A 24314-nucleotide genomic window follows, 5' to 3' on the forward strand; every position below is an offset into this window, starting at 1 on the left:
ACGAATGACAGGACATTTTCGTAGCTGTTCAACATCTGGTGGGCTCTCTGAACGCCAGTACGGGCTAACTCAGCCGTCGTTACCTAGCAGATCGCGAATGGCATCTCCATCTGGAGGTGAAGGAAGGTCTCTTCAGAGATTGGGGAGAAACTTGTTTAGATCTATTCGCTACTGCTAAGAACACGCAATGTCAGCACTCCTGCCTGCCGGAGTTTCCGAGGCCACTCTCGCTTAGAGACGCACTTCGTCTCGATTGTCGCTCAGGCCATCTGCTCGCCTTTCCGCAGTACCATTCCTGCCCAGAGTTCTCAACACCAAAAGGAACAAATGATGGACAGAATGCTGAACAATGACAACATTCACCCCCTGGGTTACCCCAGTTTGGACCCAGCCATATGCAAATCAGTCTTGACCCTGTTCCTCATAGGAACAGTCCAGCCCAAACTGCCAAGCCAGGTCCTCCATGGACTGGAACCAATCATCCTGGGACCAGTTTCGGGGCTTCACTCCTCATCAGCCAGGCTAGCTTGAATCCAGGGGCGCAGTGAGCACAGGACCCACGTCTGGGCATACCCTTCCCAATTAGGGCGTGAAAAGGAACAAATGATTAACAGAGTTCTCAAGAAGCTCGGGAATGATCAGACCCAAGTCATCCTTGTTGCTTTGGATTGAGCACAGAGTGTATGTTATCCCGAACTCCTGAGCTTAAGCATCAAGCATCAGTCCTCCGATTAGGCTGCCCCTTAGGGGGGGCATCCTCTATTGTAGCAACAGGGCAAGGTCCTGCACCGGAACCTGTGCATGCTCTGCCTTAATGCATGGAGATTCAGCAGAAGCCATTGACTGTGTTTTTTTACCTTTGTGCACAAGTCTGTAATGTCATTCTGGCAGCGAGATGTGCCTCAACCAAGACTGTATACACCTGCAGTGGGAACATATTTGTGGATTGGTGTGCTACCAAAAAATGTTGATTACACTTTCTGCATCTTTGTCAGTTGTGATATTTGTTGTTAGCCCAGCAAGGATTTGCTTTGGCCACAGTTAAAGGGTACCTTTATGGCATATTGTCTTTATTGCAGTTGCCAGATCAGCCCTCTCTATTCAAGATAACAGTTGTGATCCTTTTTCTCCAAGGTCTGCAATATGCTTCGCCGTAAACCTTTTATCATGCCCCAATGGGACATTAGCTTGATTTTAACTTTTTTGATGTGAGCCTATACATTACTACCATCCAAGTCTCTAGACCATCAAAAGAGCCTTTCTAGTGGCCATTACATTGGCCAGGAGGATTAGCGAACTGCATGCACTCTCCTTTCCTGCCGAAAGTGGTGACACCCTTTCACATAGGCCTTTTGCTCCTCCTACTCCTCTAAAAGAGAGTGAGAGACTTCACCCCCTGGACCTAAAAAGATAATTATTGTTATTGTAGCAAAGAGTTTGGGGTGTACGATCAACTCTTCATTGGGCTTATTGAGGCAAAGAAAGGAAAGACCATGCAGAAAGGACATCTCCAGATGGATTGTGCTCTCCATTAAAATCTGCTGCCCACTGGCCAAGAAGCAACCCCCTGAGGGCTTGCTTGCTCAATCCACCAGAGCCAAGGCTGCGAGCACTGCATGAGCTCGCGGAGTTCCTGTTCTGGATATCTGTCAGGCTGTGATGTGGGTGTCTCTGCACACGTTTGTCAAACACTACTGCCTGGGCAATCAGGACCGTCCTGATGGGCAGTTTCCCTGTTCAGTCCTTTTGGATTTCCTGATCAAAATCTGTTTGCAGACCCACCTCTGGAGATTTATTGCTTGGGTATCTATTCTAAGGTAAGTAATCTACGGCTAGAAGTCTCTATCAGATTAACAAGTTACCCTCTGTAACCTCTTATCTGATAAAGACATCTAGCCGCAGATTCCTTACCTTAGAATTCTAGGAGTGCTAAGCAGCTTGTTTAACCAGATCTAATCATGTAGTGTTGTTTAAACGGAAAGGAATCACACAGTGTATATATAAAAAATATATCTATTACACAACACTCACTAACACATTGGTATATCTCCTACCAGGAGATATAAACACAAATACACAAGAATATTTAAATTGCAAAAAGTGAGCACAATACACAGTGGCATCCAGGGGGAGACCAAACCATGCACTAAAAAAGTGGAATGCTAACTGCGACCCAAGCAGGGACTTGGACCAGGAGACTCAGAAGAGCTGGGGACACAAGGAACCACCCAAGGTAAGTACCCAGGAACCCCACGGAGGCTGTGTACAGAGGGGGAAAACAGCTAAGGGTGGCACAATAAGTGCTGCAGCCCTTAGAGGCCTTCTCTGGTCACAGTGCGCTGGGTACCTGTGGTACCATTTACCAGGGACTGACATGTGGCCAGAGATGCCAATTGGGTTTAGGCTTCAATGCAATTTTAGGGAAGAAACATAGGCCTGGGTACCTGATTAGCAGGAGCCCAGGGCACACTCAGTCAAAGAACATCAGCAGTTCAGCAAAAGGTGGGGGCATACCATGCGAGAAAGAGGGCACTTTCTCACACATGGGGAGCAAAAAAACAGTGAATTTAGACCCAGATCTCTGTTCTGGTGGAAATGTATGATGTTGCTCTGCATTCTATCCATCAATTGTTCTTTTTGCTAGCAAAGACCGTGCAAGAGTCCAGTGGAACCCAAGTGTGGATTCTTGAAGAGGAGGACCTGCAAGCAGATGGGACAGAATATATGCCACTCGGAGGTGACCAGGAGGCACGGAAGAGCAAGGCCCACCGATGTCGGGAGATGCAGGAGTGATGATGATGTCCTTGTCGCTGCAGTTGTGAGGACCAGGAGACTCTGAGGAAGACCAGGAGCCTTGCACGAGCTGTCCCACCTTGGGAGTCAAGAACCAAGGGGTCGATGTCTGGTGAGAGCGCCAACAAGCCTTGGCAGCTGCAAAAGACCTGGAAAACGATGGAGCAACGTTGGTACCAGCAAGGTCTAAGGTACTCTCAAAGTGCAGGAGAGTCAGAGCAGGCCCAGCAAGCAGGGAGGCCCACTAAAGCCAGAGAAGACCCTTGAGAGGACCCACAAGCCGAAGGCACACGAGTCGCAAGAGGACCTTGAGCAGCTCACAAAGATGAAGGCCCACAGTGCAGAGGATGCGGTGAGGACGATGATCTTGGCAGGAAGAGATGCTGGAGCTTCTTGTAGCCCGAAGATCTCTGGAGTGCAGAGCCAACAAGCCTTGGAAACACCAAGTCGACATGCTGCGCAGAAGTTCGGGTCCAGCGAGGGATACTGGCCTCAAAATTGCAGAGAGGACAGGTCAGGCCTCGAGGGAGTTGTAGAACCACCACTTGTGTTGTTGAGCCTTTTCGAAGTCCGTGGGACGTCTGGAGCAGCAGACCGGCCAACTTTGTTGCGGTGCCTGCAGATACAGGAGAGTGACTTCTTCACTCCAAGGTAGATTACTTTGGGTGTCCTTGATGCCCACTGGTCTGTTGAAGATCCTGTAAGAAACACAAATGACGAAGAAGGCTTGCAGAACCGTGAGACCAGGAACAGCAGGAGTCTTCCTTGATGCACTCTCGGTTCCAAGCGTAGTCCAAGTGTCCTGACTGATGCAGAGTGGTGCGGTTTCAGGCTTGAGTCTTGTCCCAATATGAATCTGAGGACCCACCCACAGGTATGCCCTTTTATACTCTGAGAGGGGTTAGGATGACTCGGGGTCCCTCCCAGAGGAAGGGCTGGACAGAAGGTAGGATACTCCCATGGCCTTTATCCAGTTTCGTGCCAGAGTGGGAGCCAAGGGCTCCCTGAACTGGCTCAAACCGGAGTATGTAAGAAGGGCACCAGATGTGCCCTTCAAAGCAATCTGGTGGCACTAGCAAGCACCCCCACCCCAGTCCAATACACTAAGTCCTGTCTAGGAGGTGGTCACACCTCCCTGCAATAGCAAACCTATTGGTCTACCTTCCCCTGCTCGAGCTCAGCTCAGCAGCAGGAGGGCAGAATCGTGTCTGTTGTCATCAGCATCACTATCTTGGTAGCAGACCCTGAAAGACTGTTACCAGTAGTATTGGGGCTTCCCGGAGGAGCCCCCCAGTGCATGGAATCATACCTCCAACACCGGGAACGGTGTTGGGGTATGATTCCAACATGTTTGATACCAAACATGCCCAGGTTCGGCACGGCCACTATATAGTTAGCCATTGCGTAATGATGGATGGCAACTATAATTATCAAAATGGCTGACCGCACTTACAAAGCCTAGAGAATCGACTCCGGGGTTTGTAGGGGTGTCCTGCTCATGCAGGGGCACCCACTCACTTATAACCCAGTACCCTGCCTTCAGGATTGAAAAGCCTGCCTTAGGGGTGACTTATAGTTTTTAAGTGTAGTGACCTCCGATATAAGAAAACTTATATCTGTCGTAAGTGGTGCTAGCACCAGCTACACGGGCTGCAATTACAGGCCTGTAGTCACAGTTTAGTTATAGAGTTTTCATTCAGGGGTGGCATAATACAGGGCTGCAGCACCTGGGAGTCCCCCCCTTCATATAAGCGTTTTCGAAAAGAGGACTCTTTTGGGCCCACTGTTTCCATAGCAGTTTCTATACGTGGCTTCGCATTTTAGCGCGGAAAGTAGGTGCGCAAGAAACTGACGTCAGAGGAGGGCTTGTATGGAGTCTGAGAACGTCACATCGGGTGGACGACGTCGCATGGAGTCACCCTGTGCCCTTTACCGACGTGCAGAGGTACTGCTGTCAAAAATTTCCAGATCCAGTCTGGCAACCAGGGGTAATTGTAAGGCAAGGAATCTGAAGCTAGATCTAGTCTCTACCAGATAAGGTTTTATTGACTGTAAAGAACGTATTTTTTGGTACTATGTTATGTATTTGTTCTGTTTGTGTTTTTTAGCCAATTTATAGTTGGTTCGTGAGCCTTCTGGCATTGAAGACTATTTCTTTCATTGTTATCATGTCAGCACTGAGTTTTAATTAGCTGTAGGCCTTATCTGCCACACTTGTTGCTCTCTTCAGTGGTGGAACACCAACAACCTGTTACAGGAGCTTCCTTCCCTCTACCCAATTCCGCAGAGGATCATTATAACAGACTCCTCCCTTATGGGTAGAGGCACACACTTGCATGATCTGACCGTCCAGGGACAGTGGGAACCCCAACACCAGGGCCTCCACATCAGCTACTTGGAATTTACAGCCTTTCACTTAGCGTTGAAGTCTTTCCTACCTCACCTGATAAGCAAAGTTGCTCTTGTCCGAACATACAATATGATAGCCTTGTATTACCTTCAGAATAGAGTGGCACCCAGTCTCCCCAGCTCCCGCAGCTAGCCCAGAGCATTTGTTGGAAGGCTTTCCACCACAAAATCTATTTGCTAGCAAAGTACTGTACGGGGATCGACAACCATTTTGCTGAGCTCCTCAGCAGGATGTGGCAACAGGTCAACGAGTGGGAACTCCACCCACAAGAAGTCGTCCGCAACTTCCAGAGATGGGTTTCCCACAAATAGACCTGTTCGCAACAGTAGAAAAGACCAAATGTCCAAACTTCACCTCCAGGTTCCCACAGTCCAGTGGCAATGCACTATGAATGAACTGGTCAGGAATATTTGGCTATGCTTTTGCGCCTCTCCTTCCGTTTATGGTTTGGAGGCTTCGGAAGACTTCCCTCACACTCATCCTGGTGGCTCCCACGTGGGCTCAGCATCCCTGGTTCTCCACTTTGCTTGAACTCTCTCTGGTTCTGCACAAGAGGCTCCCCAGGAGGCCAGACCTGCTCATGCAGAACCATTGAGAAATTTGGCACCTAGTCCACAGATCTCTCAACCTTGTTATTTGGCTCGTGATGTCATAGAATTTGGGTACCTTAATCTTCCATCTGAATGCATGAGCATTCTCAAAGAAGCACGTAAACCTACCACCCAGGTCTGCTATGTGGCCAAGTGGAAGAGATTTGTGTACTACTGCCACTCATACGATATTGTTCTTTTAAAGCCACAGTGCAGGACAGTGTCTGCTACTTACTCCACTTGCAGATTTCTGGTCTAGCCTTCACCACCATACTACTACACATAGACGCCTTCGCTGCTGACACCACATCTCTTTCTTCAGGATTATGGTCATTAAAGCTTTCATGGAAGGTCTTGAAGGCCATTCCTCCCTGGGTCCCACTGACCCCCGCGTGGAATCTGAACATTGGCCTCACAAGACTCATGGGCTCTCCACTTGAGCCCCTCCACTCCTTCCCCTTTAAGTTCCTCTCTTGGAAGGTGACATTTCTGCTCTCTTATCACTTCACTCAGGCGTGTCAATGAGCTTCAGCCATAAACCCTGGAAGAACCCTTTTTCCAGGTTCATAAAGATAGAGTTGCCCTCCCACCTACCCCAAATTACTCCCTAATGCTGTCTCGCATTTTCACCTTAACCAGTCCATTGACTGCCTTTTTCCCACAACCTGATTAAGTTGCGGGACAGGCTCGCCTTCCTTTAGATGCAAAGAGACCTCTTGTACTATGTTGACAGAAGCAAACCATTTAGGAACACACAACTTGTTGCTTTCTCAGCGCAGATCCGAGAGAGAGCGGTACCCCTAGTTAAAAGTTTTAACTTGGTTTCTGAGAACTTGTTTCTCTTGTTTTGTCGGGTACTCAACTCCTGGTGCAGTAGGGATGCCCAGGTTTAAGTCCTGTATGGCCTGCCGTCGGAACATGCCGGTAGCTGACCCGCACGACGTGTCTCTTCTGCTTGGGGCACGACCATGACCCCGAGGCATGCCCAGCAGATTGTCGGGCCATGGCACCGAAAGCTTTGCGGGAGCGTTCCCGAAAGTTGTTGGAGGTCCGCCAATAGTTTACGTGCCGATCGAGGTCCCGCTCCTGTGGGAGGTTGAGGGACCGGTCGCGGAGCCATCACCAACGCTCGTCAGAATCGGGGACAGGTAAGTCACGGCGCCATAAAAAGTCAAAGAAGTAACGTAGCTCTTCCTCTACCCCTCACCGGTCGCTGGACGCGTTGGAGGGGGCGGGCGGTCACTCCCCCGTGGATCCGATGGAGCCTCTGTTGTTGCCTGCGGCATATGCGCACTTTCCAGGACCACATGCGACTCCGGACGGGGTACAGGTCTTCGTGTCGGCCTTGGGTCATTTGTTTGGCCCATGGGGTCCCTCCGGAGCGCCTTCGGGCCCCGCGGACCCGTTGGGTGGGTCTGCCCCCGTGTAGCCGCCCTTGGCCTCGGCTACGCCGGCACCAAACCCTGCGGCGGCTCCGACCTATGCACCGGATCCGGCCTCGGCGCTGCCCCTAACGCCGAACGGTGCCGAACCAGGATTGGTCTCTTACTCCCCCCCCCCCCCCCCCCCCGATTCCATTTCTTGGTGGGGAGTTTGTCCCATTTCCCCAGGCACCTCGTCCTTACCGGCCTCTTCAACAACCGGTGGATGAAGGGACTGGGAGGGTCTGAAGACTCTCTTGCAGCTCAATTATAGGATGAGCCTTAATGGGAAGGCGACATGGAGGGTCCAGTGGATCTGGATTTCTCTCCACACCCAGGTACTCTGTCCCCTTCTTCCGTGGCTACGGAGGAGGTTGGGACTTTTTCAGTGGTGTTGCGTAGGGCGCCTGTGGCTCTTAACCTCGAGCTCCCTTCTGTGCCTATCAGGACCAATTTCCTGACCGAGGTGCTGCAGCCAGCGTCGTCCTCCGCGGAGCCGCTGCTGCCCTTCAACGATGCACTTACTGACATCCTGTTGAGCACCTGGAACAAACCTAACACAGGGGTTCCTGTAGATAAGGGTGTGGCACGCTGCCATCGCACGGCGCCGGGCGACACCAGCTTTCTCACACAACACCCGACGCTTCAGAGTCTGGTTGTCCAGGCTTCTGCCTCGCCGAGCGCATTCCCTTCTGCTCCTCCTGACAAGTAATCTAAGAAACTGGAGAAGTTTGGGAAAAAGATTTTCACTTCTGCCAGTTCCGGGTTACGAGCGGTGAATACTGCGTGCCTGTTGGGCTGCTATTCACATTCTGTGTGGGACACCGTGGCACGGGTGCTGCCTCAGTGCCCTGTGGAAGCTCGGGCGGTGCTCTCCCAGGCCATTACCGAAAGGAGAGATGCTGCTAAATTTACTATCCGTTGTGGGCTTGACACAGCTGATTCCCTCGGCAGAGCTCTTTCCACAACGGTGGCGCTCCGCCGTTACACTTGCTCAGAACTACTGGCTTCTCCGGGGATGTCCAGAACACTTTGTTGGACATGCCCTTTGATGTCACACGCCTCTTTGGTGGCAAGGCGGATAGCACCCTGGAATGCTTTAAGGACTCTCGGGCTACAGCCCAGTCCTTGGGTCTCGCCACCACGCGTACTTCCTCGGGGTCAGTTTTTCGCTCCTTTCGTGGTCAGGGTCGAGACGTCCAAGCGCGTTCCTTTCAGAGCCGCAGGCCTGCGCAGTCTCAGCGCAGCTGCGGATGTGGGCCTTGCCGTGGTGGGTCCTGAGGACAGCGGGCGGGTCAATCCACCACCGCTGCCTCAAAACCTTCCAAGTCCGGTGTTTCAGGCCCACCAGACGCCAGTGGGTGGCAGGATTCGCCATCACCTTCCCCACTGGCGCACCATCACCTCGGACAGGTGGGTTCTACAAATAGTCCGAAGGGGCTACTCCCTCCCCTTCGAGTCTACCCCTCCAGCCATGCCACCTCAGATCCACCGCATGTCGGGGGATCATTTGTCACTTCTCCAGCAGGAAGTTGCGGCCCTCTTGGCCAAGGGGGCCATCGAGCGCGTTCCGACGCCAGAAGTAGGTCGTGATTGTTATTCCCACTACTTCGTGGTTCCAAAGAAGGACAAGGGCCTGCGTCCTATCTTAGACCTCCGGAACGTCAGTCGCTTCCTCCGGAAAGAGAAGTTCAAGATGCTCACGCTTGCCCAGGTCTAGTCTGCCCTAGACCCGCAAGACTGGATGGGATGGTAGCGTTGGACTTGCAGGATGCTTATTTTCATATTCCCATCCTGCCGGCCCACCGGCGTTACCTACGGTTCACGGTAGACCACAAGCACTTTCAGTTCAACGTGCTCCCTTTCGGCCTTACCAGTGACCCTCGGGTGTGCACGTTGATGGCGGTGGTCGCAGCTCATCTGCGCAGATCAGGGGTTTCAGTCTTTCCCTATCTCGACGACTGGCTGTTGAAGGCGGGCTCGCACCAGGCAGTCGTCTCCCACCTCCAGACTACGACCAACCGACCGACCTGCATTTGCTGGCGTTTTCCATCAACGTGCCAAAGTCGCACCTGATTCTCAGAAGCTCCTCTTCATCGGAGCGATTCTGGATACTGCACAGTTTCGGGTTTATCCTCCCGAACAGCGAGTCCGGGACATTCGGGCTATGATTCTGATCTTTTGGCCCTGGCCCTGGTCCTAGGTTTTGGTCAGGAAGACCCTGAGACTGCTGGGCCTCATGGCCTCCTGCATCCTGCTGATCTACCATGCCAAATGGCATATGCGGGCTCTGCAGTGGGTCCTGAAGTTCCAGTGGACGCAGCATCGGGGAAACCTGTCCCGACTACGTCCAGATCTCGGAGGGCACTGCACAGAACTTGCAGTGGTAGCTCACGTACAAGCGTTGGGTCAGCGACAGATCTCTCTCTCTTCCCCAACCGGAGCACACAGTAGTGATGGACGTGTCCCTCCTGGGATGGGGCAGCCACATGGGAGAGGCGGAGATCAGAGGCCTCTGGCGGAGTCCAAGCTCCTTGTCAATCTTTTGGAGCTCAGGCAAATCCTACTTGCACTGAAAGCATTCCTTCCCTCTGTCAAGGGGAGAGTAGTGCAGGTGTTCACAGACAACACCACTGCCATGTGGTACTGCAACAAGCAGGGCGGGGTGTGGTCGTGGACCCTATGTCGGTAGGCTCTACGTCTCTGGATGTGGCTGGAACGTCAAGGCATTTCCTTGGTGTTTCTACACCTGGCAGGTACCCTGAACGCCAGGGTGGACGAACTCAGCCGCAGCAGGTGCATGTTGGATCACAAATGGCATCTTCACTCAGAGGTGGCGCAAGGTCTCTTTCAGCACTGGGGAGAACCTTAGTTAGATCTATTCGCCACCGAAGAGAATTCACAATGTCAGTAGTTCTGCACGTTGGAGTTTCCAAGGCGGCACTCGCTCGGAGACGCTTTTCGTCGCGAGTGGGGTTCCGGTCTAATGTACGCCTTTCCGCCTATGCCACTTCTGCCCAGAGTGCTGAAGAAGATCAGACGTGACCGGGCCCAAGCCATTCTTGTATCCCGAGCTACTCAGTCTGTCAATCGATCCCCCGATTCGACTGCCTCTTCAGGAGGACCTTCTGTCGCAGCAGCAGGGGACGGTCCTCCACCCGAACCTGTCCAGCCTCCTCCTCCTGGCGTGGAGATTGAGCAGCGACAGCTGATTCCATTTGACTTGCCTCCTGAAGTCTGTAATGTGATTCTGGCAGCCAGGCGTCCCTCCACTAAAACGGTATACGCCTGTCGGTGGAAAAAATGTATGGCATGGTGCACAGTGAAAACTGTAGCTCCTCTTGCTGCCCCTCTTTCTGAGGTCCTATTGTTCCTTCTCTCTTTGGTCCAACAGGGCTCTGCTCTGGGCACTATCAAGGGCTACCTTTCTGCGCTTTCAGCCTTTCTTAGGCTGCCTGATCAACCCTCTCTTTTCAAGTCCCTAGTTGTCAATAGATTTCTCAAAGGCATTACTCACCTTTTCCCCCCTTTTCCTTTTGTGATGCCTCAATGGGACTTGAACCTGGTTCTCACATACTTGATGTGCGCTCCCTTTGAGCCTCTTCAGAACTGTCCTTTGTGGTTATTAACTTTGAAAACTGTCTTCCTGGTGGCCATCACCTCCGCTCAGCGGGTGAGTGAGCTCCAAGCTCTTTCCTGTAAACCTCCTTTCCTGGTGATTCATCCGGACAAGGTTGTGCTTCGACCATGTCCCTCCTTTCTACTAAAAGTAGTCTCTGTCACTCTGTCTACTTTCTTTCCGCCTCCGCACCCTTCAAGAGAAGAGGAGATGCTCCACCGTCTGGACCCAAAGCGTATGCTTTTGTTCTATCTCAACCGCACACAACAGTTTCGGGTGGATGACCAGCTCTTTGTTGGCTGCGTGGGCGCCAAGAAAGGCTGGGCTGTGCACAAGCAAACTATCTTCCGATGGGTTGTCTTGTGCATTAAAGCCTGTTACTCTCTGGTTGGGCTGCGTGCCCATTCTACCAGGGCGACAGCAGCGACTACAGCATTGGGACGCGGTGTCCCCCTGCAAGACATTTATCTGAAAGAAACACGTTAGTTAGATTCCTCACCTTAGAATATCCCCAGGCGTCAGACTGGATCCGGAAGATTTTTCATCAGCAATACCCCTTGCGCGTCGCTAGGCGTCGTCTGCGGGTCCGGCGTCGTGCGGCGGAATGACGTCATCGGAGTACTTAGACGCCGCCCTCGCGCGCTGACGTCAGTTCTTCTTTTTTCCGCGCCAGTAAGCGCAGATCCGGGAGAGCTACCCCTTTAGTCAATTTTTGACTAACTTTTTGATCCTTTTTGATCCTGTCTCGACTCCGGTGCCGGTAGGATGCCTGGTTTCAAAGCCTGTACGGACTGTACCCGCTTGATGTCGGTTACGGACCATCACCGCCGGTGCATTTATTGCTTGGGCCTCGATCACGACGCGGCGTCGTGCTCTGACTGCAAGGCCCTGACCTCGAAGGTTAGACGGGAGCGGTCCCGTAAGCTTCTCGAGATTCGCCACTCGGATCCGCGCGCCTCTCGATCCCGGTCCAGGAGGAGGTCCAAGGATCGGTCGCGGAGCCGCAGCCGACGTCATCATCGGTCGTCGGGATCCAAGTCTTCGGGTAAGTCGAAGCACTCCAAGAAGTCCAAGAGGCGACACCGCTCTTCGGACTCCCCTCGCCGGTCGCGCGACTCGGCCGAGGGTCAGGGTGGTTCCACCCCCGCGGAGCCGCAGGCGCCGCGCACGTCCCCATACTCTCCGGTGCCTGGGACTGACGCGACGCCGGCGGAAGTCAGTGCCTTCCTCTCGGCCATGAGGAAGCTGGCTCCGCCGTCGGCGCCCGCTGGTGCGCCTTCGGGCCCCTCGGACCCGACTGGGCTGCCTTGCCTGCCGGTGGCTCCGGCCTCGACGCCGCAAGCGCCCGTGGGACCCGTTCTCGAGTCCCCGTCGACGCCCGTCAACCTCGTCACGCCTCCTCCGCCGGCGTCGACACCGGTACCACCCCCGATGCCGACGTCGACTCCGTTCGACGTCGAGCCCCGATTCAGTCCCACTCCGGGCCCGGCGCCGGTACGGCGTTGATGGACGCCGCGATCGGCGCCGCTAGAGACACATTATGTCTACCGCCCGGCTCCGTTACTTTCTCCTCTACACCAGGAGTCGGATGATGGGGACAACTGGGAGGGATCTGAGGATCCTATGGCCGCTCAGGCCCAACTGTCCCAGGACTGGGCAGATGAACTGGGGGAGGCCAGTGGCCTGGATACCTCTCCAGACACTGGATTAATCTCTCCTCCGACTGTGGCTTCGGAGGAGGGTGCTGCTTTCTCTGTGGTGCTGCGCAAGGCGGCCGCAGCCCTTGGGCTCGAGCTACCTGCCGTGGCTGTGAGGACGAACGTCCTCACTGAGGTGCTTCAGTCTGCAGCAAGCTCCACTGATCCTCTGCTGCCATTCAATGAGGCCCTCACTGACGTTCTACAGGGCACCTGGTCCAAGCCCTCCACAGTTCCTCCTGTGGACAGGAACGTCGCCAGGCGCCACCACCCTGCTCCGGGCGACCCCAGTTTTCTGTCCCAACACCCTACCCCTGAGAGCCTGGTTATCCAGGCCTCCACCTCCCAATCCTCTTTCCCGACCGCCCCGCCAGACCGGGATTCCAAGAGACTAGAGCAGTTTGGCAAGAAGCTGTTCTCCTCCCTTAGTTTGGGCCTGCGGTCTTTGAACACCGCTTGTCTCTTGGACCGTTATTCCCACTCTCTGTGGGATGCGGTGGAGGACGCGCTGCCCCTGTGTCCGGAGGAGGTCCGGCCACGACTTACCCAGGCTCTGGCCGATGGGAGGGATGCCGCGCGACATGCTATACGATGTGGGCTTGACACCACGGACTCGCTGGGTAGGGCGATTTCTACCTCAGTGGCGCTTAGATGTCACGCCTGGCTGCGGTCCACGTCATTTTCGGGCGATGTCCAAAGCACTCTCATGGACATGCCCTTTGATGGCACTCGCCTTTTTGTCGAGAAAGCGGACAGTGCGCTGAATCGCTTTAAGGACTCCCGGGCTACGGCCAAGTCCTTGGGCCTCTCGGCCCCGCGGTCGCAAACTTCCGCCTTTCGCCCCTTTCGTGGCCAAGGAAGGGGTGCCTCCTCACGTGCGCCTAGCCACCAGCCGCAGAACCAACCTGCGCGCGGTCGCGGTTTCCGCCGAGGCGGTTCTGGAGGACGACTAGGTCAGCCCACATCCACCCCGGCAGCATCCGCCTCAAAGCCTTCCTAGTCCGAGCTTTCAGGCCCATTCCACGCCAGTGGGCGGCAGAGTTCGCCATCACCTGCTCCACTGGCGGTCCATCACATCGGACAGGTGGGTGCTGCAAATCGTCCGAAAGGGCTTCTCCCTCCCCTTCGAGACGACCCCTCCGGCCATGCCACCGCAGCACCACCGTATCTCGGGGGATCATTTGAATCTTCTCCACGAGGAAGTTTCGGCCCTCTTGGCCAAGGGGGCCGTCGAGCGCGTTCCGAGCCCAGAAGTAGGTCGTGGTTGTTATTCCCAATTCTTTCTGGTTCCCAAGAAGGGCAAAGGGGGCCTACGCCCTATCTTGGACCTCCGGAACGTCAATACCTTCCTCCGGAAGGAAAGGTTCAAGATGTTAACTTTGGCTCAGGTTCTAGCAGCCCTAGACCCCGGAGACTGGATGGTAGCGTTGGACTTGCAGGACGCATATTTCCACATCCCTGTCCTGCTGGCCCACCGGCGTTACCTGCGGCTCACAGTGGGCCCAGAGCACTTTCAGTTTACCGTGCTCCCCTTCGGCCTCACCAGTGCCCCTCGGGTGTTCACGAAAGTGATGGCGGTGGTCGCAGCTCATCTGCGCAGATCAGGGGTTCCAGTCTTCCCCTATCTCGACGACTGGTTGTTGAAGGCGGGCTCGCCCCAGGCAGTCGTCTCCCACCTCCAGACTACGGCGGATCTCCTGCATTTGCTGGGATTTTCCATCAACGTGCCGAAGTCACACCTGAGCCCCTCTCAAAAGCTCCTCTTCATCGGAGCGGTTCTCGATTCGGCGCAGTTCCGGGTCCATCCACCAGAACAGCGGGTCCGGGATATACAGGCCCTGATTCCCATCTTTCGGCCTCTATCCTGGGTCTCGGTCAGGCTAGTGTTGCGGCTTCTGGGGCTGATGGCCTCCTGCATCCTACTAGTGCATCACGCCAGACGGCGCATGCGGGCTCTGCAGTGGGACCTGAAGTTTCAGTGGGCCCAGCATCACGGAACCTGTCCGACCATGTCTTGATCTCGGAGGGCACTGCACAGCAGTTGCAGTGGTGGCTCACGGACCGTGATTGGGTCAAGGGCAAGAGCCTCTCCCTTCCCCAACCGGAGCATGTCGTCGTGACGGATGCGTCCCTCCTGGGATGGGGTGGCCATATGGGAGAGGCGGAGATCAGAGGTCTCTGGTCTCCGGCGGAGTCTCGTCTCCACATCAACTTGTTGGAGTTGAGAGCGATCCGACTTGCACTGAAAGCCTTCCTTCCCTCTGTCAGGGGAAGTGTCGTGCAGGTGTTCACGGACAACACCACCGCCATGTGGTATTGCAACAAACAGGGCGGGGTGGGGTCGTGGACCCTTTGTCAGGAGGCTCTGCGCCTCTGGACATGGCTGGAACACCAGGGCGTCACCCTGGTGGTTCAACATCTGGCGGGCTCTCTGAACGCCAGAGCAGACGAACTCAGCCGCCGGTGCATGATGGATCACGAATGGCGTCTGAACTCCGAAGTGGCGCAAGGTCTCTTTCAGCAGTGGGGAGAGCCTTGGTTAGATCTATTCGCCACCGAAGAGAATGCGCAATGTCAGCAGTTCTGCGCGTTGAAATTTCCAAGGCGGCACTCGCTCGGCGACGCTTTTCGTCACGAGTGGAGTTGCGGTCTGTTGTACGCCTTTCCGCCTATACCACTTCTGCCCAGAGTGCTGAAGAAGATCAGGCACGACCGGGCCCAAGTTATCTTGGTGGCTCCGGATTGGGCACGAAGGTACTGGTATCCCGAGCTACTCAGTATGCTGACCGATCCTCCGATACGTCTGCCCCTTCGGGAGGATCTTCTGTCGCAGCAGCAGGGGACGGTCCTCCACCCGAACCTGTCCAGCCTCCACCTCCATGCGTGGAGATTGAGCGGCGGCAGTTGATGCCATTTGACTTGCCTCCTGAAGTCTGTGATATCATTCTGGCAGCCAGGCGTCCCTCCACAAAGACGGTATACGCCTGCCGGTGGAACAAATTTGTGGCATGGTGCACAGCAAAGGCTGTGGATCCCCTTTCCGCCCCTCTTTCTGAGGTTCTCCTCTTTCTTCTTTCTTTGGCCCGGCAGGGCTCTGCCCTGGGCACTCTGAAAGGTTATCTTGCTGCCATCTCTGCCTTCTTGCGGCTTCCTGATCAGCCTTCTCTTTTCAAGTCCCCTGTAGTTACACGCTTTCTAAAAGGCATTACTCACACGTTCCCTCCTGTCCCTTTTGTAATGCCTCAGTGGGACTTGAATCTTGTCTTGACATTCCTGATGTGCGCTCCCTTCGAGCCTCTTCACAATTATCCTCTTCGTCTTCTGACTCTTAAGACTGCTTTTCTGGTAGCCATCACCTCGGCTAGACGGGTGAGTGAGCTCCAGGCTTTATCTTCAAAGCCTCCTTTTCTGTCTGTTCATCCGGACAAGGTTGTCCTTCGGCCTCGTCCCTCCTTTCTTCCGAAAGTGGTGACTCCATTTCATCTTGGGCAGTCTGTCACCTTGCCCACCTTCTTTCCGCCTCCGCATCCTTCCAAAGAGGAAGAGAGGCTCCACCGTCTGGACCCAAAACGTGCGCTCTCCTTTTATCTGGACCGCACAAAGCAGTTCCGGGTGGACGACCAACTTTTCGTTGGATACGTGGGTGCTAAGAAGGGGAAAGCGGTGCACAAACGGACCATCTCTCGGTGGGTCGTTTTGTGCATCAAAATTTGTTACTCCTTGGCAAAAAAGGACCCTCCTGTTGGGCTGCGCGCCCACTCCACTCGGGCCACAGCGGCTACTACTGCTTTGGGACGGGGTGTCCCTTTGCAGGACATCTGTCAGGCGGCGACGTGGGCTTCGCTACACACGTTTGCCAGGCATTATTGCCTTGACAGCCAAGTCCGGAGGGATGGCTTCTTTGGCCGTTCTGTCCTCCAGGACTTTCTGGTGTGATCTTGGTTCGCAGACCCACCACCGGGGATGGTATTGCTTGGGTATCTATTCTAAGGTGAGGAATCTAACTAATGTTTCTTACAGATACATCGTTACCGAAGGTAAGTAACTTGTTCGTCAGGCGGCCACGTGGGCCTTGTTGCATACTTTTACTAAGCACTATTGCCTTGACAGTCCGGTCCGGAGAGACGGCTTCTATGGCCGTTAGGTTCTCCGTGACTTTCTGGTGTAATCTCACTTCGCAGACCCACCACCGGGGTTGGTATTGCTTGGGTATGTATTCTAAGGTAAGGAATCTATCACTAACGAGTCTCTTTCAGATGCACAAGTTACTTGTGTAACAATATATCTGCAAGAGACATTAGTTAGTGATAGATTCCTTACCAACCGCCCATCCTCCCCATTCTGCGAACTGTTCTCTAGGATTCAGGTCATCCCTTTTAGGGCCCTAGTTCTATTGCACCAGTAGTCGGTCTCTGGCATGGCTCTGCGCTCCTGGCGCGGAAAAGTTGTGTACAGAACTGACGTCAGCGCGCGTGGGCACGTCTAAGTAGCTCTGACAACGTCATCTCGGCGGCTACGACGCCAGCGACATACGCGGACCCGTACAACGACGCCTTCCGACGCACAGGGGTACTGCTGACGAAAACTTTCCGGATCCAGTCTGAAGCCTGGGGATATTCTAAGGTAAGGAATCTATCACTAACTAATGTCACTTACAGATATATACATTTTTCCTAATTATGGTGCCAGTCTAGATTCATTAACTGCATGTTGTCAGTCTCATTGGCCTAGTCTCTACCTTCTGTGGTATAGCAAAAAGGATTGGATTACTAACGGCAGTATGCAGGGTTGGTCCAATATTAGACTCTTTGATGTATATCTGGTGTGGAGCCCGAAGTCTGTGCTGAGACGTGGTGCCATTTACCAGTGTAAAACATTCTGTGTTATGGAATACAATTTTGGGTGCATTCATAAAATTTCCAGACTCCCTTATCAGGGCTATAATCTTTCCATCTGATAGAAACTTCTAGTTGTAGATTCCTTACCTTAGAATTTCCCTCGGGCGTCAGTCTGGATCTGTAAATATTTCATTTGCAGTACCCCTGCGCATCGGTAGGAGGCGTGGGTCAGCACTGCGTCTATCGGTGTCGTGCACACCGGAATGACGTCGCAGGACTTATATAGACACTGTCTGGGCACGCTGACGTCAGTTCGTTCTTTTTTCCGCGCCAGCCTAAGTGCAGATCCAGAGAGAGCGACCACTTAGCTGTTTTTTTTGGCTAACCCTTTATTCGACTTTTGTTGAGATTTTTTCTGAGTCTTGGACTCCTGGTGTTGTTCAGATGTCCCAACGTGGAACCGGATTCAAGCCCTGCGGATTCTGTCTTCGGATGGTGTCTGTGACGAATCTGCACCTCGTGTCCCTCTGGTGCCTGGAGCGCAACCCTTATTCGAAGTTGTGCCCCAAGTGCCGGGCCATGAATCCGCAGGCATTGCAGGAGCGGTCCAGAAAGCTGTTGGAGGCCTGGTGCTCGGCTCCGCGTCGCTTCCGGTCTCGATTGAAAGGGAGGTCCCGAGAACTGTTGTGAAGCCCACACTCCTTGTCCCATTCAAAATCTTCTCCACGGTCGGGTAAGCACAAGAAGAAGTCAAAGCAGCATTGATGTTTTTCGACTTCACGTCGGCCGATGCTGGACACAGAGCATTGTCGCTCTTGGCCTCTGGTCCCCGAAGCCTTTTACCAAGACAATTCTGCACCTCCCCCACTTTTCCAGGAGCCGAAACGTCTCCTACCCAATAATGAATGTTTTATGAGGCCCTGCAAGTCATCTTGGGGCAGCCCTGCTCTGCTGGTAGTCCTTTGGGCCCTGCCGAGTCGGATGGGGGCCCCAGCACTTCTACGCTGGCTGTTTCGGCCCTAGCTCCGAAGGGCCCTGTGAATCTGTTGTCTGATCCAGACTGATGTCAGTGGTTCCAACTCGACCTTCCCCGATGTCGATCACGCTAGTGATGCTTCCGATGCCCGGTCACCATCGACCCCATCCTCTTCCCCTACGTGGACGCAGAGCCACACTGACGCAGGAAGGGACTTTTGTCCCTGTGTTAATCCCTGGTGTTGATTTTGTGCCAAGAGGTGGTGAAGAGGACTGGGAGAGGCAACTGGACCCTTTAACAAACCAGCTTGAAGACCCCATGGACTTGCGGATGGACTAGGGTGAGGCAAGTGGGTTGGACACTTCCTCTGACTGGCTTGATTTCTCCCCCTACTGTGGCTCCGAAGGAGGGGGCTTCCTACGCAGTGGTAGTGAGAAGGGCAGCCGAGGTCCTTGGCCTCAAGCTCCCTTTGGTGGCTGTCAGGACTAACCTCCTGATAAAGGTGCTTCAGTCTTCAGCTTCTACCTCCGAACCTGATAGGGAACCCAAGAAACTGGACCATCTTGGGAAGAGGATGTTTTCCTCCTCCAGCTTGGCATTGCAGTCATTTAATACCGCTTGCCCCTTGGGCCCATACCATCTGGGATACGGTTGCGCAGGTGCTGCCTCAGTGCCCGGAGGAGGCCCGGCCCATTCTCTCCCAGGCAGTTGCAGGCGAAAGAGAAGCGGCGAAGTTCACCATTCGTTGTGGACTGGACACTACCGAATCATTGGGGAGAACGATCCGTCTGTAACATGGCGATGCTACTCCTTGTTGAGGACTTGTGGCTTTTCAGGGGATGTCCAATCTACCCTGATGGACATGCCCTTTGATGGCACTCGCCTTTTTGGCTACAAGGCAAACTCGGTGCGTAAATGCTTCAAAGAAGCTCGAGCTACGGCCAGATCCTTGGGCGTCATGGCTATCACCCATCCCCCTCAGTCTGCCTTTTGTCCCTTATGTGGCAACAGAAGGGGCACCCAGCCACGTCCTGTCCAGCCCAGCCACTGAGTCATGCAAGCTGTCCAGCCTCTGCATGACTGCGGCATGGGACTCAGCATTCTAGCGGGTTAGGGAGCCAGTGGGCTGGCCAGTCCACCCTTTTTTCCTCTTCACTGCCTCCAAACCCTTCTAGTCTGATGTTTCATGCCCATCATTAGCCAGTCAGTGGCAGGATTCTCCATCAACTCCTCCACTGGCAGTCGTTCACGTCGGACAGATGGGTTCTGTAGATAATTTAAAGGGGCAACTCCCTCCCGTTCGAGACTACCCATCCCTCCATGGCACCCTCCTACAACCATATGTCAGAGGATCATTTGGCAGTTCTCCACAAGGAAGTTACGGCTCTCTTGGCCAAAGGGGCCATTAAGAGGGTCCCTGTGCCAGAAGTAGGACGTGGTTGTTATTCTTGCGACTTTCTGGTGCCCAAAAAGACAAAGGCCTGCATTCTATTCCAGACCTCCACATCCGCAACTTCTTCCTTCAGAAGGAGAAGTTCAAAATGCTCACTTTGGCCCAGGTCCATTCTGCCCTCGACCCAGGAGACTGGATGGTAGTGTTGGACTTGCAGGACGCTTATTTCCATATCCCCGTTGTAGGAGGCTGGCTTAGTATCTGGTGCACACTTATTTAAGTGAAGCACCTTGCACTAATCCAGACAACCCTTATGGTGGTTTTAGTGGTCTTAGACAACCTTAGAAAGCTCTCTAAATGTAAAAGAGCAGCCTTAGGCTTAGTCCAGAAGGAGTGTTAAGCAGCGTGTTTTGCCAGAACTAATGCTATAGTGTAGGTTAAATGACAAAGAACCACATAGTGTAGTTATACAAATAGATATATTTATTATTATACACACTGACTAACACATTCGTATATCTTCTACCCGGCGATATCAACACAATACACACAATATTTCAAAAATAGAACAGGTAAGTAGCACAAATACACTGGGGTCTCCAGGGGGAGACCAAACCATATACTAAAGGAGTGAACTGCGACTGAATTCAAAATTTGGACCGGAAGACTCAGAAAAGCTGGGAACCCAAGGAACCACCCGAGGTAAGTACCCAGGAAACCCCCTGGAGGCTGTGTGCAGAGTGGAAACACCTCCGCGTACTCAATGTAAGTCAACGGAAAAGTTGTGGTTGCGGTTTTCAAGAGGGACCTTTCCCAGTGGTCACTGAAGAAACCCTGTGGAAGGTGGAAGGTTGGAAAGCCACCCCACCTGTGGATACCCCAGGAACCAGGATACCAACATCAGGAAAGCCGGGTGCATAGATGTGACGTGACGTCTGAATCCGCCGTAGACCTCGATGGAGGACTTCAGTAAAGATGCCGCTGGCGAAGAAGGTGAAAGAGGCCGGTGGAATCAAAGGGTGGATTCTTGAAGAGGAGTACCTGCAAGCAGAGAGGACAGAGTCTATGCCACTCTGAAGTGACCGGGGGCACAGAAGATCAATGACCACAGATGATGGAAGATGCAGGAGAGTTTACGGTGACCTTGTCGCTCCAGTGGTGAGGACCAGGCAATGCTGTGGAAGACTAGGAGCAGTTCACGAGCTGTCTTACGTCAGTAGTCGAGAACCAGAAGGTTGGTGTCCGACAGGTGCACTAACAAGCCTTGGCAGCAGCAGCAGACATGGATAGCAAAGAAGCTGCAGTGTCTGGACCAGCAAGGTCTAAGCGACTCACCAGGTGCAGGAGAGTCAGAGCAGGATCTGAGCAAGCAGGGAAGCCCACTGAAGCCAAAGAAGATCACTAAGAGGACCCTCAGTCCGAAGGCACATGAGTCGCAAGAGGACCTCGAGCAGCTCACCAAAGATACAGGCCCATGGTGCAGAGGATGTGGTGAGGACCAAGACCTTGGTAGGAAGAGATGCTGGAGGCTGGAGCCTTGGCAATGGCAAGTCGACCCGGTGCATAGGGTTTGGTTCTGACGAGGGATACTGGCCTCAAAATTGCTGAGAAGACAGTGCAGGGCTCAAGGGAGTTGCAGAACCACCACCTGTGTTGCTGAGCCTTTTGAAGTCTGGGGGACGTCAGGAGCAGCAGGCCGGTCAGCTTAGTTGCAGTGCCTGCAGATGCAGGGGAGTGACTCTTTCACTCCAAGGGAGATTACTTCGGGTGTCTTTGATGCCCACTGGCCTGTATGAAGCACAGGCACAGACAACACAGAAGACTGGCAGGATGTCAAGACTTGGAGCAGCAGGAGTCTTCCTTGATGCAGTCTCAGTTCCAGTCGAAGTCCAAAGAATTCCTAGGTGCCCAGACAGTTGAAGTTGAAGTGGTTTTGGTTCTAAATCTTGCCCCACAACAAATCTGAAGAGCCACCCACAGTTAAGCCATTAAGTAACCTAGGGAAAGGGTTGGTACGATTCGGGGATCCCTCCCAGAGGAGGGGCTGGACAGAGGGGAGGACACTCCCATGTCCTTTGTCCAGTTTCACGCCACAGTGGGACCCTAAGGCTCCCAGAACTGGTTCCAACTGGAGTATGCAAGGAGGGAACCAAATATGCCCTTCAAAACAGACTGGTGGCACCGGCAAGCGCCCCCACCCAAATACGCTAAGTCCTGTCTGAGAGGTGGTCACACATCCCTGTGACTGGAAACCTATTGTTCTACTTTCCCCTGCTCTAGTTCAGCTCAGCAGCAGGAGGGCAGAATCGTGTCTGTGGTCGGCAGCATCCCTAGCTTGCCGTTAGACCCTTAAAGGCTGATAACGGGAATACAGGGGGGCTCCCTAGGTGAGCCCCCCCAGGACATTGGACCCTACATTCAACACTGGATACCAAAATGACCGGTTTTGATGCAGCCTCTATATAGTTGGACACCTTGTAATTGACTTGATGTCCATTATATGTATTAAATGGCTGACTGCACTTACAAAGCCTGGAGAATCAACTCTGGGGTTTGTAGGGTGTGTCTTGCTCATGCAGGGCACCCTCCCACTTATAACCTAGCACCCTGCCTTCAGGATTGAAAGGCCTGCCTTAGGGGCGACTTAAAGGTTTTCAGTGCAATGACCTCAGATATAAGCAAACATATCTGTGGTGAGTGATGCTAGCACCAGCTCACACAGGCTGCAATAGCAGGCATGTAGTCACAGTTTGACTGGTCTCTAATGAGTGGCATATTACATCCTGCAGCCGATCGGAGACCCCTGGTGTACCTATCCCCTGGGTACCTTAGTATCATTTACTAGGGACTTAGAAGGGTACACCAGTAGCCAATTGGGAAGGTACCGAAGTGATTACTATAGTCTGTGACTGGGTTCCCAAATAACAGGGTCCTAGTAAGACTAGTCAGAAAACAGCAGCAAAAAGTGGGGGTAACCATGAAAGCAGATCCTATGTTCCTACACCCGTCCTGCCTGCCCACAGACGTTACTTGCAGTTCATGGTGGGCCATGAGCACTTTCAGTTCACCGTGCTCCCCTTTGGCCTTACCAGTGCCCCTCAGGTGTTCACAAAAGTGATGGCAGTGGTCGCAGCTCATCTGCGCAGATCAAGAGTACCCGTCTTCCCCTATCTCGACGACTGGCTGTTGAAGGCAGGCTTGCCCCAGGCTGTCGTCTCCCACCTCCAGACTAGTGTCGAAGTCGCACCTGAATCCCTCTCAGACACTCCCTTTCATCGGACCGATTCTGGACACAATACAGTTTCGGGCCTATCCATCCGAGCATCAAGTCTGGGATATTCGGGCTATGATACCGATGTTTCAGCCTCTTTCCCGAATTTCGGTGAGACTGACTCGGAGGCTGCTGTGCCTCATGGCCTCCGGCATACTGGTTGTGGATCATGCATATGGTTTATGTGGGCTCTGCAGTGGATTCTGAAGTTCCAGTGGACTCAGCATCAGGGGAATCTTTCCGACTACATCCAGATCTCTGTGGAAACAGCGCACCAACTGCAGTGGAGGCTAACAAACAAAGAATGGGTCAGAGGCAGAGCCCTCCCCCTTCCCTAGCAGATCTGACGGATGCGTCACTTCTGGGATGAGGCGGCCACTTGGGAGAAGCGGAGATAGAGGCGGAGTCCGGTCTCCATATCAACCTTTTGGAGCTCCGGGCAATCAGATGGGCACTGAAGGCATTCCTTCCCTCTCTCAAAGGGAAAGCTGTGCAGGTGTTCACAGACACCACCATGTGGTACTGCACCAAACGGGGCGGGGTCATGAACCCTTTGTCAGGAGACTCTCCACCTCAGAACATGGCTGGAACATCAGAGCATATCCCTGGTCGTTCACCACCTGGCGGGTTCTCTGAACGCCAGAGCAGATGAACTCAGCAATCGGTGCCTGCCCGATCACAAACGGCATCTCCATTGGGAGGTGGCGCAAGGTTTCTTACAGTGGTGGGGCGATCCTTGGTTAGATCTGTGTGCCTCCGAAGAGAATGTGCAATATAAGCAGTATTGCCCGTTGGAGTTTCTAAGGCAGCGCTCACTCAGCAATGCTTTTCATCGTGAGTGGAGCTTCAGCCTCCTTTACTCCTATACAACTACTCCCCAGAGTGCTCATGAAGATCAAGCACGACCGGGCTCAGGTCATTTTGTGGCCTTGGAGTGGGCACAAAGAGTTTGGTATTCCGACCTTCTGAGCATGGTCATCAATCCTCCCATTAGACTGCCCCTTCGGGAAGATATTCTGTCGCAGCAGCAGGGGACGGTTCTTCACTCAAACCTGTCCAGTCTCCATTGCGTGGAGATTAACAGCGGCAGTTGACAGCTTTCGACCTTCCACCCAAAGTCTGTGATGTCATCTTGGCAGCCAGGTTTCCCTCCACTAAAACGGTATACGCCTGTTGATGGAACAAATTTGTGGCATGGTGTACAGAAAAAGCTGTTGATCTCCTTTCTGCCCCTTTTTCAGAGGTTCTGTTGTACATACTTTCTTTGGCCCAGCAGGGCTCTGCCTTGGGCAGCATTAAGGGTTAT

The 24314-nt window shown here is 53.5% G+C and overlaps 1 protein-coding gene across 15 annotated transcripts in view; it reads left to right on the forward strand.

The window, feature by feature from the left end:
* The window catches only part of UBR5 (ubiquitin protein ligase E3 component n-recognin 5), a 2036132-nt gene that overhangs the window by 1865462 nt on the left and 146356 nt on the right, over positions 1–24314 (forward strand). The window lies entirely within an intron of this gene.

Source organism: Triturus cristatus, chromosome 5_1 (assembly GCF_964204655.1).
Source record: "Triturus cristatus chromosome 5_1, aTriCri1.1, whole genome shotgun sequence".
Lineage (NCBI taxonomy): Eukaryota > Metazoa > Chordata > Amphibia > Caudata > Salamandridae > Triturus > Triturus cristatus.